Source organism: Ochlerotatus camptorhynchus, unplaced genomic scaffold (genome assembly GCF_037179485.1).
Source record: "Ochlerotatus camptorhynchus isolate MF236.1 unplaced genomic scaffold, CSIRO-AGI_Acam_v1.1 ptg000193l, whole genome shotgun sequence".
Lineage (NCBI taxonomy): Eukaryota > Metazoa > Arthropoda > Insecta > Diptera > Culicidae > Ochlerotatus > Ochlerotatus camptorhynchus.
The window spans coordinates 8748417-8763200 of NW_027040683.1; the positions used below are offsets into that span (position 1 = coordinate 8748417).

The following is a 14784-nucleotide window of genomic DNA, read 5'->3' on the forward strand; positions in this document are numbered from 1 at the left end:
GATGTTGGGATTTGTAATGTTCCCAACTGATGATGACCTGAAACAGGTCCCGGATTTTGGATCTCAGAGCCGCTAGACTGGTGGATCCCTTCGTGAAGTGCACCAGGAACAACTGGTCACGGAAGCTGATGTTGTGGTTGGAACGCCGGTTTATTGGTCATACAGCAGCGCTCTTTTATATCTTTTCAGGTTAAAGCAGAATGATGTGCAACCAAGTGGTATAAAAGGTACAATTATTCCTCCCATTATGAGTAGTTTGCTATCAAGTAGCGACACTGGCTCTTTTCCTTTTGCGTACACGGCGAATGAGAACGACCCAAATTTGAGTTTAGTTCACTCGACGAAAATTTTATTCAGTCTCGGAGTAGTACCAATAGACTGAGTGAATCCAATCTTTACTTTTCTCAAATTCGGGAATTTTTCCCTGGAAAATCCTGGAAAAACCTGGGAAAACAGGAGGCAAATTTACTCATCGCTGAGTTCCTGCACTTTATTTCTTACTTTTGAGATAACTAAACTCAAATTTGGGTCGATCTCATTCGCCGTGATATAACCTTGGAAGATATCGGCGCCAGTGGTTAGCGTGATTACCGCTCATCCCAGCAGGCCTGGGTTCAATCTCAGTCGCACCGGCATGTTCTGAGGCATAACATATCTGATCCCACCTTCCTTCGGGAAGTAAAGCCGTTGGTCCCCTGTTCATGAGTTGATGGGTCGATTGGTAGGGTCCAGGTGAGGGAGCTGCCTCCCTGGCGTCGGTAGCATTGGAGCTCAGTACGGAAAACAAATCTCACGTCACTTTTCAATAGGTCCTGTCTACATTGATCGATTCTCTTCATCGACACTCTCTTTCGTAAATAACTCGGCTTCACAAATGTTTCCTGCCGTCTTCGTCGAATTAGATGCTAGATTGTTGCTTCTTCCATCGAAAATATCCGGCCGTGGCGATTCAAAGTTGATCAAGGTTGATCAAAATAATTTGTACCCATGCTTCCTGTTTGATTACATGAGCATTTTGTGTGGTCGTTGGTTCTGAATATGGACAAACAGGCAGATGAATTCTATTCCTACTCTTTACTGTAATAAGCTTGGTGGCCCTGAAAAGAGCCGTTTTGTTGCCAAAGTTGGTGACCAAACAGAGTGCGTCTCTGTCACTTCAAAACGTAGATGACATCCATGGCCGCTTACGCTTGGCGATGAGTGTGCAAAATATTACGCAATTCCATCCTCCCTATTCGCACGCGCCCGAGGATCGGAGGCGAATGCCACTTCGATTTGTTTCGTCTACTTACTACTCTCTGACGACTGTGCTGGGGAAGCAGCATATGCATGTAGGTAATTGGTGGATTTGTTAGTTAATTCGACGCTTTTGGACAATGCTGGACATTTACCAGTTTTTCAATAGTTTCTTGTTGAAAATCAACATTCGTAGCTATATTTCTGATGGATTGGTGATAAAATTATTGAAATTGGACCAGGGGCAGCTGAGTTATTAACGTTCAAAATCTTTCTTAATTTGTTACATGTTCCATTTTCGGTTTTCACAAAGTATACCCCCATATAGAAATCAAAGACGTAGTCCTACGTCAAAAAAGGCTAAACGCCTCAATGGAACCGAAAAAAAAGAGGTTAAAATACCTGATATCTCATGGTCATCATAGCCATGATGAGGCTCGGGTACTGGCTGAGAAGCTTTTTAAAGTACCATGTTCTGAACCGAACAAGCGTCGTAAAAATGCGGAGCTGAGCGAGTCTAACTCGAGCGAAAAGGGTTGCTCTCCATTCGGATAGAGGAAATGCATCTCAAGCGAAGTCCTCGGTACAGTCAAGGCTAGACACAGCTAGAAGAGGAGATGTTAGACAATCCTCTACTCCTAAGCAGGCCTATAATGCCCGATGGTTATCCTCATGTAAAACTGACCACACAACAATTAGTTACTACCCAAAAGGCAATATTAAGAAGAAAAAAAAATAGCAGAGCAAAGGAAGGAAAAAACCAAACCAAAGTTTGGCAATTGCATTTTAAGACCAGGGCGAATGATCAGCATTTGTAAAAACCAGGATACGGTTCACTGGTTAAAGACTATAACTCCCAGCATTAAGCCATGGAAAGAAACATGCAATTGAAGAAAAAGACATACCTAGGCCGGAAATTTTACTGGGTTTCTTTCCACGAAGTGTAGAGGACACACATGAGGATATCCTTGCCTTCATGGATAGCCAAAATGAAGGATTAATGGTTGACGCTTGGAAGATCCTTAAAAGATTTACAGTTAAACAGTATCACGTTGAACCGGTCTTGACTGTTGATGATGTTTCCAGGAAGACTTTAGAAAAATGCGATTTCACTGGGGATTATAAATGCAGAGTTGTCTATCTTAGAAAAAAAAATCCTTCAGGAAATCAGGAACTAACGAGGAATCAGAACAACTTGGTGACAACAAGGAAAAGGCCGATTCAGAACAGTCCAATACAAGTTCTAGAATTCACGAAATTTCCGAGGACGATGAGATGAAGCTAGCGGCATCACTAACAGTGAACCTAGTGAAAGCTGCAATGCTACTGCAAATGTTGAGGTATGTTTTCACAATGCTGATGAGTGTTCTCAAAAAAGTAGCGAAACAAAGAATATTGGAAATTCTGCGTTGCCTGCCTTATGCTCCGAATTAAATTCGAGTTTGAATAAAGATGATGTAAGTTTATACAAGAAAACCTCCATCACGCAAAGGCAGCTACAGCTATTCTCAGCAAAACATTTATCAAAGGCAAACTGGATGTAGTCTTTTCAAGAGCGTTGGACTTAGGAATGCCTACACAATCGTGTAAGTTTATATATGGCAACACTCAGCTCACGCCAAGAGCTGCAATTCTTGTCAATATGAATGCCAAAATTACACCAATTACAGAATTCATCAATAGAGATTTTCCTGCAGTTTCACTAGAGGTGCCAACAACAAAAGGAAAAACGATGTTCTACGTGGCATCCGCATATTTTCCTGGCGATACTGAAGATGCACCTCCTCCTGAAGTTGCAGCGTTCGTCTCTCACTGCAGGCCTATATTTAAAAAAAATCATGGAGGTGCCGGGCAAAGGTGTTATATCCTAGACAAATGGAAAGTTATAAATTCGCTGTTTTCGTCGTCGTATTCGCCGTCGTAGCCGCCGTAGCCAGTACCGTTAGTATATTTAAAATTAACCATCAGCCGCTGAAACTATATGAATTATCGCGTATCTCTGTTGTTCAATACATACCAAATCAAAACTTAATCATATTTTGTCGTGGAGTGTTGTGGTTGTGAGATAACCCTGGAGGGATCGGTTTTGCTTAGTGAGCAGAATATCATGGGTTTAATCCCAAGCTCTCCCACATCAGAATAAACCACCATCGTTGGGATCCGAGAGCATAAAGCGCAGTTAATAACCAAAAGTTGAAAAGTTTAAACCATGCATTTCGGAACGTGTTTTTGCTTACTGAGCAGAAGATCGTGGGTTAAAACCCAAACCTCTTTACATTACTGATTTGATAGGGTCACGTCCTTTGCTAAACAGGTTTTAAAAGATCGCATCACTTTCCAATGTGAATCCAGATCTAATTTACCCTTCAAAAACGTCCTTCTTGTGACAACCGTGGGGATGCAGAGGTATACTCGGTCTCTAGTAGCAACGGTTGTTGAAATAACAATCCTTTCCCTCCCCGATGACCGCAACGACGTGGCCGGCGCCGTAATTGACCTCAAAAATATGGATTCTCCGGATTTTGAACATTGAGAATGAATTGCTAGTCCCAAGCCCATTCATATGGTTTTTCGTGCAAATTTCGCTAAATCTGGTCAATCACGAAGTAGCAACTACTGAAATGTTTAGTCGTCAAGGCTCATGCTCATGCTTATCACGGAAACGACTGGTTTTCGGATGACAAAATTACGCATTTTCATGCACAACACGAACGGAATTTTTGGTTAATTCAATAGATAATCAAAGTATCAATTAGGTAAAGGAGTGCGCATTAGATTAGTATTGTCGCATTAATGGACCTTCGTTCAACGCCCAGTTCTGTTAAATTTTCAAACCGCCGTAATCTATCCTCTTAAGAACTTCCTCTAGCTACAAAATTATCGCACTTAAGCTTCATGTAATGATATTATGCATATTAATGCATTTTCTCCCAACTCTGAGCTAAATTTGAATTCATAAACAAAATATATTAAAACTACGTAGGGTTGAATTGCCAGCAGGCTTGCTGAAACTCCTCAAACTCACTGGAGGTTTCTAAAACACTCTTGTCCTGCGAGTTTAGCCAGCCCTCACCTCGAGTGAGTGGCGGCAGGAATATGGTATAAATACACTGAAGTCTTTTTTTACACGGTTTTTTTTACACGGTTTTTTTACACGGTTTTTTTTTACACGGTTATTTTTACGACGATTTTCAAAATAACGCGCGTTTTTTTTACACGGTTTTTTGAAATAACGCGGTTTTTTTTACACGTTTTTTTGAAATAACGCGGTTAAAGAGCCAAAACATTCTAAGTGTTTTCTGAGGAATGGACTTATCCAAAAAACAAACTTGGAAGAGTGCTTCGAGTGGATTCACCGGACAATATGGGTACATACATATTTTCGGAACGGAGAAGACGTGTAGAGGCCGGAAATCGATGATTCATGCCATTTTGGAATCCAAGATGGCGGGTTCCGGTTTTGTAAAAAAAAAACTGTCAAATAGCAAAAAATATGGATATTTTCGGAACCGAGACTACGTGTAGACGCCGGAAATCGATGATTCACGCCATTTTGGAATCCAGATGGTGGCTTCGGTTTTGTGAAAAACTGTCAAATAGCCAACGATATGGATATTTTCGGAACGGAGATGACATGCAGAGGCCGGAAATCGATGATTCATGTCATTTTGGAATCCAGATGGTGGCTTCGGTTTTGTGAAAAACTGTCAAATAGCCAACGATATGGATATTTTCGGAACGGAGACGACGTGTAGAGATCGGAAACCGATGAGTAACTCCATTTTGTAATCCAAGATGTCGACTTCCGGTTTGTGAATGTTTCAAAAAAATGTTAGGCAAAAAAAAAATTATAGTTGAAGATGCTAATTTCAAATAACAGACTGTAGTGGTAATTATTATACGATAGATGGAGTAGATGAAAGCATAGAGTTGATAGTTCCGTTAGAGTACGGCAGTGTGAAGATTGTATATAGATATTAGAATAGCGAGGTAGGACAACTTTTAAGGAAGGTACAAATCGGTTTTTTCATCTCTCTTTACCAAACTCCCCCTTTGGAGAGGGATGGTGAGGGGTGTCCCCCCGCCTGAAGTGCGGTAAAAAATCGGTAGAACTGTTTCAAACACACAGTTGGTCTTGAGCGGGTCGGTTTTCATCTCTTTTTGCCAGTGGTGGTGTAAATCGTTGACTTCACGTAGAAGTAATACTAAAAACATATAGTCAAAGTAAAAAAAAAAATTAACCTTTTTATTCGATAATCTGCAATTAATCTTCTTACATTTACAAGAATTTCATAAATTCAATGTAAAACAACATGTAGCACTAGAGGTTATACAGGTACAAGTGGTAATGACCTGCACACTTACTTACTTAATTACTTACTGGAAAAATCATGAAGATAGATTTTTAACATGTTAAAACTGTCCAGTCTGATAATTCTGAAACGATCAGGAAGAGTAGCAACATGTTTTAACACATTCAAAAACCCCCATAAGTATGAAAAGCTATCATTTCATAGGCGTTGCCAGCTGGCTCTTCTCCTAAACTCAGCAACTTCAAAGCGTTCGGCAAAATGGCGTTCGACCTAATGCCGTTTGGCAAAATACTTCAAAGTAACTCTAGTTGGAAACCTGACTACGCCCTTGTATTATTTACATAACTAAGACTTATCGATACTTAATACAAGCAAATGATGAAATTAAGCATATTCCGTCAGTCAATGCTAACCAGAATATCATTGCGGTAATGCTCTTCGACAGAGGAACCATGCCATTAGTGCGAAGCATTTTTAGTCCTCTGATACCGGCGCTCATTTCTGGAAAAACTTATAATTTATTCATTGCTTGCAAAAATAATAGATGAATCAGGGCTCATGTATCAGAATAAATCAAAATATAAAACTCACTAGTGTGAAAACAATCAACAAATTGAAAAAAAATACTCGGAGTTGTGTGTATGCGAAAAGAATTATTTCGTGAAGTTCTCTTCAGCGCAATTCCGTTTTGCAGAATCCTATTTTGCGGAATAAGGATAAAATTTCTGCGAGGTAGCAAAATAAGATATTCTACCAAATAATATTCCGCTTCATGAAATAGGCTACCCCTTAAATCGCTGTTAAAATGCCTTTTCACTGATGTCAAACTATCCGGCGCCTTGATTATATTGAGCCGACTATTTGGATTAATAATGGATGAAATGGTTTTGTAGAACATACATACATACCACCATTTTTTTTTTGACTATGTGAAACAGTGGAATTTAAATTGAAGTTTAGTTTAAAGGGTCTACTTCAGTACATACCGCGCACTGGTAGTGGCAGTGTCCATGATGTCTTATTGGCTAAACATCGATTTCAGTGACAAGGATTCTTCGTTCACTGTGTTTCATGACTTTGACTATTCGGCCAGCGACAACTTTATTTGAAATTCCTGTAAATGTAAGAAGATTAATTACAGATTATCTAAAATACACGTTTCTTAAAACTTTTTCGATTAAATTGTCTCAAGTCTTGGCGTTTTTGGTTTCTGCAGCTGATTTTAATGATGCCCCCAATTCATAGGTTGCTCAGTTTTTTAAGGATTTAGAAGCGAAGTTTTCATAGCGTGCATATTTCATTGGTGGTCTTCAAAGATCAATCCTACATACTTAGAGTGATTTTCGTACAATGATGTGACCGCTCTAAATCATCTGCAACAAATTATACCATGCAAGAGTGGAAATGGCTGGATTCCAGCACAAACCTGGTTCATTGTGTCTACCGAAAAATTACAATTGAGGGGGTTAAAAGGAAAGGGGTGTAAGTGACTTCGATTGGAAAGGGAAGGGGTGTAAGTTGATCGATTCTCTTCATCGACTTTCTCTTTCGTTAATAATTCAGCTGCAAACACATTCCTTGATGCGTGTGCCATTCTGGATGCTCCTTTATCAAACTATGTGGCAGAAATAGCGCGAAATCTGTTTATAAAGCTGTGGCTATCAAAAGAGAAAGTCGATGAAGAGAATCGATCAAAGTCACTTACACCCTTTCCTTCTGACCCCCTACCCCCTTCCCCCCCCCCAGCTGAAAACCGTTTAATTTTTCACTATTTGGCGGAATTTTGAGGATCAACATAATCAGCAAGTTTATGTGTACCGTGATGTACCCTAATTCAAGAGCAAATTTCCATTCCGTCGAAAGTAACAAAGTTGAGCTATCAGTGTTAATCGATGTTTCTGCCCTTACTCTATATACTGTCCGAATACATCACATTTTTAAATTTATTTACCAGTCAAATTGCTTTTTGACGTAATCACCTTCCGATCAAAATATTTTTCGATGTTACTTAAGTCACCCGATTTCTATGGAGATGCCGTTTGTCATAAGTAACAGCATCCCCACTGCGTCCTAGCAAGAAGTACGGTCGACTTGTTTCGCGCTCCGTTGTTTTGGAAGTTTTTTCGGTATTCGCTTGATATAATTTATCAGTTTTTTTTCTCACTAAGTGACTCCTGGCATAGTTCCCGGTAAATTGATCGAAAAGTGAGTTTTTTAGTAGAAAGTGTCATTTTCGGAAAGATTAATCCGTGCTATTGGAAATTCGCAAACAAATTTGGGCATCATCGTTGCGTGGTCACGCATACGCGCTTACGCATACCCGCTCACGTATCATCATCATCGAGTGTGAGCACCCGTTTCTACATCTACATCGTTCATCATTCATCGTGCGCCTGTGTGCGCTGAGTGCCGCGCCTCGATCAAGTGCACCACAGCGAAGGTCATCCACGCTGCGCGTCGCTTCCCAGCCATCTGTGTAAACGCCTACACATATAACGCTCGGTGGTAGTAGTATAGGATTATCAGCTAAGTTTTTGTTTTTTTCTTGTTTCTTTTACTCCCCCATTAGTTAAATTTTCATTTTGTATTTCTGTGTTTGTAGTGTTTTCTGTGTATTGTGTCTGTGCGTTCAGTGGGAGAGCGTTTTGCGCTCCCACTAGTTGAACAAAATGGATGTTTTGTCAGAAGACGACATGGATGACCATTCATCTCAGAAGAATGATGATGTCATCCCTGGTTCGTCGTCTCAGTCTGTCGATGGGCAGGCTGAGAAAAGCACCAGATTGCGGGCCTACCCGAATGACTCGACTGGCCCATGGGTTGTCTATTTTCAGCCCAAAAACAAACCCTTGAATGTTGTTCAGATATCTGATGATCTGACAAAGCGATTCTCTGCCGTGACCGAAATAACGAAGGTTAGGCACAACAAACTTCGTGTGACCGTCGCTAACCTGAAACAGGCCAATGAAATTGCTGTTTCCCAATTTTTCACACTGGAATATAGGGTGTACATTCCAGCCTCTGATGTGGAGATCGAAGGCGTGGTCACTGAGGCGAGTCTGAACCCCGAGATACTGGAGAAGCAAGCGGTTGGCCGATTCAAGAACCCCTTGCTTCCTCCGGTAAAGATACTGGCCGTTCATAGAATGAAGTCAGTATCGCTCAGCGAGGGTAAAAAGAGTTTTACCCCCACAGACTCGTTTCGGGTGACCTTTTCTGGATCTGCCCTTCCTCAATACATCGAGCTGGGAAAACTTCGTCTTCCTGTGCGGTTGTTTGTACCTCGGGTCATGAACTGCCAGCATTGTAAGCGGTTGGGACATACGGCCTCCCACTGCGGCAACAAGGCACGCTGCTCCACATGCGGGGAGAAGCATGAGGATGGCGCCTGCGCAGCTACTGCAACGGAACTCCTCCTCATGCTCTCTCGTCGTGCCCGGCGTACAAACAGCTCGGGGACAAAATGAAACGCTCCCTTAAGGAACGTTCCAGGCGGTCTTTTGCAGAAATGCTTAAGACAGCCACTCCATCGACCAATGACAAAAATCCCTTTTCTCTTTTGTCAGATGACGAGACTGACTCTGACTTGGCTGAGGAGGGAACTTCTTTCAGTTTTCCGGAAGGTTCTGCACGGAAACGAAAGCGCATCCGTTCGCGGATTGTTGCAAATAAAGAACCCCAAATCAGCTTGCCTAAATCAAGGAGTGGTGGAAAAAAGGAGACTTCTACTCCTCCTGGATTCCGCAGAACTGACTATACCCAGGATTTTCCACCACTTCCGGGGACATCCAAAACCCCTGATGCCCCAATTTTAAGAACAGAAACCCCTTCTTCATCTGGGTTGTTCTCATTTGATGACATTGTGGACGGTATTCTCAAATACCTCAACATTTCTGATCCTCTGAAAAGCATTGTCCTCACATTGCTTCCCACTGTGAAATCCTTCTTGAAGCAATTGACTTCAAAATGGCCCCTTCTTGCAGCTATCATCTCCTTCGATGGATAATTTTCCAAACGAGGTCGGGGATTTGATCACTGTTCTACAGTGGAATTGTCGAAGTCTTATTCCGAAATTAGATTCGTTCAAGTATTTAGTCCATAACAATAATTGCGATGCATTTGCCCTCTGTGAAACATGGCTCTCTTCAGAAATTGATCTCCCTTTTTATGATTTTAACATTATTCGATTGGATCGTGAGGATTCACGTGGAGGAGGGGTACTTTTGGGGATCAAAAATTGCCATTCCTTCTATAGAGTGAATCTTCCCGAATTCCCCGGTATTGAAGTTGTCGCATGTCAGGCTACCATTAAAGGTAAGAGCCTTTGTATTGCTTCTGTATATATTGCTCCTAGAGTCTCTATTAATCGCAAACAACTTTTCGACATATGTGCGGTACTTCCCGCTCCATGGTTGATCATGGGAGATTTTAACTCCCACGGTACAGGCTGGGGGGAGCTGTACGATGATAACCGTTCTACTTTGATTTATGATCTCTGCGACAACTTCAACATGACAATACTTAACAATGGAGAAGTAACACGTTTGGCTGGCCCATCCTCGAATGGTAGCAGATTAGACCTCACCTTTTGCTCCAATTCACTATCGTTGGATTGCACTTGGCATGTAATCCAGGATCCGCACGGTAGTGATCATCTGCCGATCAAAATTTCGATTGCCAGTGGGTTCAACTTGTCAGAATCCGTTAACGTCGCGTATGATCTAACCCGTAACATCGATTGGACTAAGTTCCAATCCGCGATAGACGATACAGTATTGTCAGTGGAAGAGCTTCCGCCGTTGGAGGAATATAATTTCCTCTCTAATCTCATCGTCGACAGCGCACTTCAAGCTCAAACACGACCGGTGCCGCGATCGTCAATCCGTAAGAAAACACCATCGCTCTGGTGGGATCAACAATGCACGAACGTTTACCGTAAAAAGTCCGACGCGTTTAAACTTTTTCGGAAACGCGGAACACGCGAGCATTTCGACGCATACACATCTCTTGAACGCGAACTCAAGAGCCTCATCAAGGCCAAAAAACGGGGTTACTGGCGGCAGTTTGTAGACGGATTGTCGCGCGAAACGTCTATGAATACGCTTTGGAGTACGGCGCGAAGAATGCGTAACCGGTCTACTAACAACGAAAGCGAGGAATGCTCGGATCAATGGATTCTTAAATTCGCGCGAAAAGTGTGTCCAGATTCCGTGCCGTCGCAGTTGATTCCTCACGAAACCGCGAATTCGGTAGACGAAATCAGTCAGCCTTTTTCAATGGTCGAACTTTCACTCGCTCTCCTTTCGTGTGGCAATTCTGCCCCGGGATCTGATAGAATCAAGTTCAACTTGCTGAAAAACCTCCCAGACGTCGCTAAGAGGCGCATGTTGAACTTGTACAATCAGTTCTTGGAGCTCAATATTGTTCCCGACGATTGGAGACGAGTGAGGGTGATGGCCATTAAAAAGCCTGATAAACCCGCGTCGGATCACAATTCGTATCGGCCCATCGCGATGCTGTCGTGTATTCGGAAATTGATGGAGAAAATGATCCTTTTTCGCCTCGACAAATGGGTTGAGACGAACCACCTTCTTTCAGATACTCAATTTGGTTTCCGTAGGGGTAAGGGAACGAACGACTGTCTCGCGTTGCTTTCCTCGGAAATTCAGTTAGCTTTTGCTAAGAAAGAGCAAATGGCTTCTGTGTTCTTGGATATCAAGGGGGCTTTTGATTCAGTATCCGTTGAAGTTCTTTCAGAGAAACTCCACGCTTGTGGATTGTCTCCATTAATGAATAATTTTTTGTACAATTTGCTGTCAGAAAAACATATGAGCTTTTCTCATGGAAACTCTACAGCTTTTCGATTTAGCTACATGGGTCTCCCCCAAGGCTCATGTTTAAGCCCCCTTTTGTACAATTTCTACGTTAGAGAAATTGACAATTGTCTTAGTGACAATTGCACGTTGAGACAACTTGCAGATGATGGCGTAGTGTCTATCACAGGGCCAAAAGAGGTTGACCTGCAAGGACCCTTACAGGATACCTTGGACAATTTGTCTACTTGGGCTATTCAGCTAGGTATCGAATTCTCCACGGAGAAAACTGAGTTGGTCGTTTTTTCTAGGAAGCATAGCCCAGCACAACCGAAGCTTCAACTTTTGGGTAAACCGATCACTCATTCCATGTCTTTTAAATATCTCGGGGTCTGGTTCGATTCCAAATGCACCTGGAGATCCCACATTGAGTATCTGAGAAGAAAATGCCAACTAAGGATCAATTTCCTTCGATCAATTACCGGAACGTGGTGGGGAGCCCATCCACAAGATCTTCTGACGTTGTACCGGACAACGATTTTATCGGTTTTAGAGTACGGCAGTTTTTGCTTCCAGTCGGCAGCTAAAACGCACATCATCAAGCTGGAACGGATCCAGTATCGTTGTCTTCGTATAGCGTTAGGATGCATGCACTCGACTCATACTATGAGTCTCGAAGTGCTGGCGAGCATGTTGCCACTATCCGTCCGTTTTTCAGAGTTATCTCTGAGGCTCCTCACCCGTTGCGAAGTAATGAACCCACTGGTGATCGAAAATTTTGAGAAGCTTCTGGAGCTAAATCCTCAAACATGTTTTATGACTTTGTACTACCTATATTTAACACAGGATATCAGCCCTTCAAGACATATTTCCAATCGTGTAGTCTTCTCCGATTTCGACAATTCTGTGAATTTTGATTTATCTATGACGCAGGAAATCCGCGGAATTCCAGAGCATCATCGTCCTATGATTGCTCCGTCATTATACGCTGCAAAGTTTGGCCATGTTGATTCTGCAAGAACGTTTTTCACAGATGGATCTCTAATAGGGGAGTCCGCTGGTTTTGGTGTATTTAATGAATTTCATAGCGCCTCTCGAAAACTTGAAGCTCCTTGTTCTGTGTATGTGGCTGAACTGGCAGCAATTCACTACACTTTGGAAACTATTGCTTCACTTCTTCCAGACCACTACTTTATTTTTACGGATAGTCTCAGTTCTGTCGAGGCTATCCGTTCCATTAGGCCGGTAAAGCACTTCTCGTATTTTCTCTTGAAAATACGAGAACTGCTTAGTGCTTTATCCGTGCGCTCTTTCATCATCACCTTCGCGTGGATCCCTTCGCATTGCTCAATTTTGGGCAATGAGAAGGCGGATTCACTTGCGAAGGTGGGCGCTATGGAAGGCGACATTTATGATCGACAGATCGCCTATAGTGAATTTTTCTCTATTTATCGTCAGCAGTCGCTCGTTAGCTGGCAACATCAATGGAGTGAGGGTAGCTTGGGACGATGGCTACATTCAATTATCCCTAAGGTGTCGAAGTTTGCATGGTTCAAAGGGTTGGACTTGAGTCGAGACTTCATACGCGTGATGTCTCGTCTCATGTCCAATCACTATTGTCTAAACGCTCACTTGTTCCGTGTGGGGTTGGGAGACAGCAATCTCTGTGAATGTGGACAAGGTTACCAGGACGCTGATCACATCCTTTGGTCTTGTGTGGAGTATCGTGGAGTCAGATCACATTTTTATGATTCCCTTCGGGCTCGAGGTAGACAACCTAATGTTCCAGTTCGGGATATTTTGGCTAGACGCGATCTGGAGTTTATGAAACTCATATATGTTTACTTTAAGGATATTAACCTTAGATTGTAAGTTTGATTATCTTGTGTTTAGTTTGTGTTTTGTACGTCTGGGGGTTTTTTTTTTCAATGTTTGTTTTTAAGATGAATAGAAATAATTTCATGCTTTAGGATTAATTAAATAGTTATATCGTAAACCACATTTAAAACCTCCTTCTTCCCTTTTCCCATCCAAAAAATTGTAAATCTCCACTAACCTCGAGACGACCGCGAGTACTCGGTCCAGTTCCTTTAACTTTAAATATAAGACAGTAACAATGTATAACGCAAAGGATAACTCGGCTCTGTAAAGTTTATTCGATTGAGCCTGTACAAATAAAGTAATTACAAAAAAAAAAAAGTAACAGCGCAGAGAAACCCGTATAAATGTACGCTCGTTGTTGGCAGCCCTAAGTTTGCACCTTTATAACTGATAAAACGATCCATAAAATATTGAAAAACATTCTTTAAAAAACATCCAAATGATCCATAAAACACTGCAGGAAATCTCATAAAAAGTGTGAATGATCCTTAAAAAATATCAATATGATCCATATTTTATGTAAAAAACATCAACACAATTGTAAAAATGTTCCGCTAAATTTCTAAAAAAATGAGCATTGAAATTGCACGAATTACCCATAAACATATTGCAAATGATCCATAAAACATTCAGCAATAAACCTTAAACTAATGAAAGTGATCCATAGCAAATCAAGCTTGCACTCTTAAAAATATAGACACGATCCATATATTAGACATACATTGTTCATGTTTTGGACACTGTTTTTTTTTTTTTAATTTGATCCATTAACCTCGGAAAATTTCCCCACTACTGCGTTTACTGTTCTGCCCGTTTTTTTTTTGTCAGAAGAGCGGAGCCATGGGCGAGCATCTAGAATAAGCATCTAAAAGAACTTCTAAAAAATATTCCCTAGGATGCTTCTTAACGCTCCGAACACGATGCAACCGGTAAAATGTGTAACGAAAAATTGGGAATCTTTGCAAAATCATTTCTCAGCAATTTATCAATGCATTTTAAACCTATTCATACCTAATAAATTTTTAAAATCTTTAGTTTGAAGTGACGCCCATAGATTTGAAATTCGTCTATAAATAGCTGAGCTATGATTTTCAAACATTATAAGTTTGCCGTTACATAGCGGACCAGAGACATTATGTTCAGAGTGTTAAAAAGGTTATTTTTGGAAGCTTATGTAAAATATTTCTTTAATTTCAATCACTTTTAATGTTATCAAACCCACTCTACAACAATCATCAGCTTCACTGATGAATGCGAGTGGGAACTCACTCTCAAGGGCCACCCACATTAGATCCGCTTGCGTTGCGTTGGCGTAAATTTGACAGTTAGACAATAGATTTAGCTGTCACTTTGCCGCAACGCGTCCAATCCGGATCTAATGTGCGTGGGCCTTCACTCTCGCAGGATCCAGCAGATCGAGGTAATAAACTGAAGAGCAACCGATAGGTATGATACTGGGGATCAATAACTATAAATTCAGTCTCAAATATAATGTGCTTCTGATCACTTGTGTTCTCCCTCAAACCAGTGCTGTTTTTCCA

The 14784-nt window shown here is 41.4% G+C and overlaps 1 protein-coding gene across 1 annotated transcript in view; it reads left to right on the forward strand.

Moving 5' to 3' along the window:
• Positions 1–14784, forward strand: part of LOC135702540 (uncharacterized) — a 733060-nt gene that overhangs the window by 478223 nt on the left and 240053 nt on the right. The window lies entirely within an intron of this gene.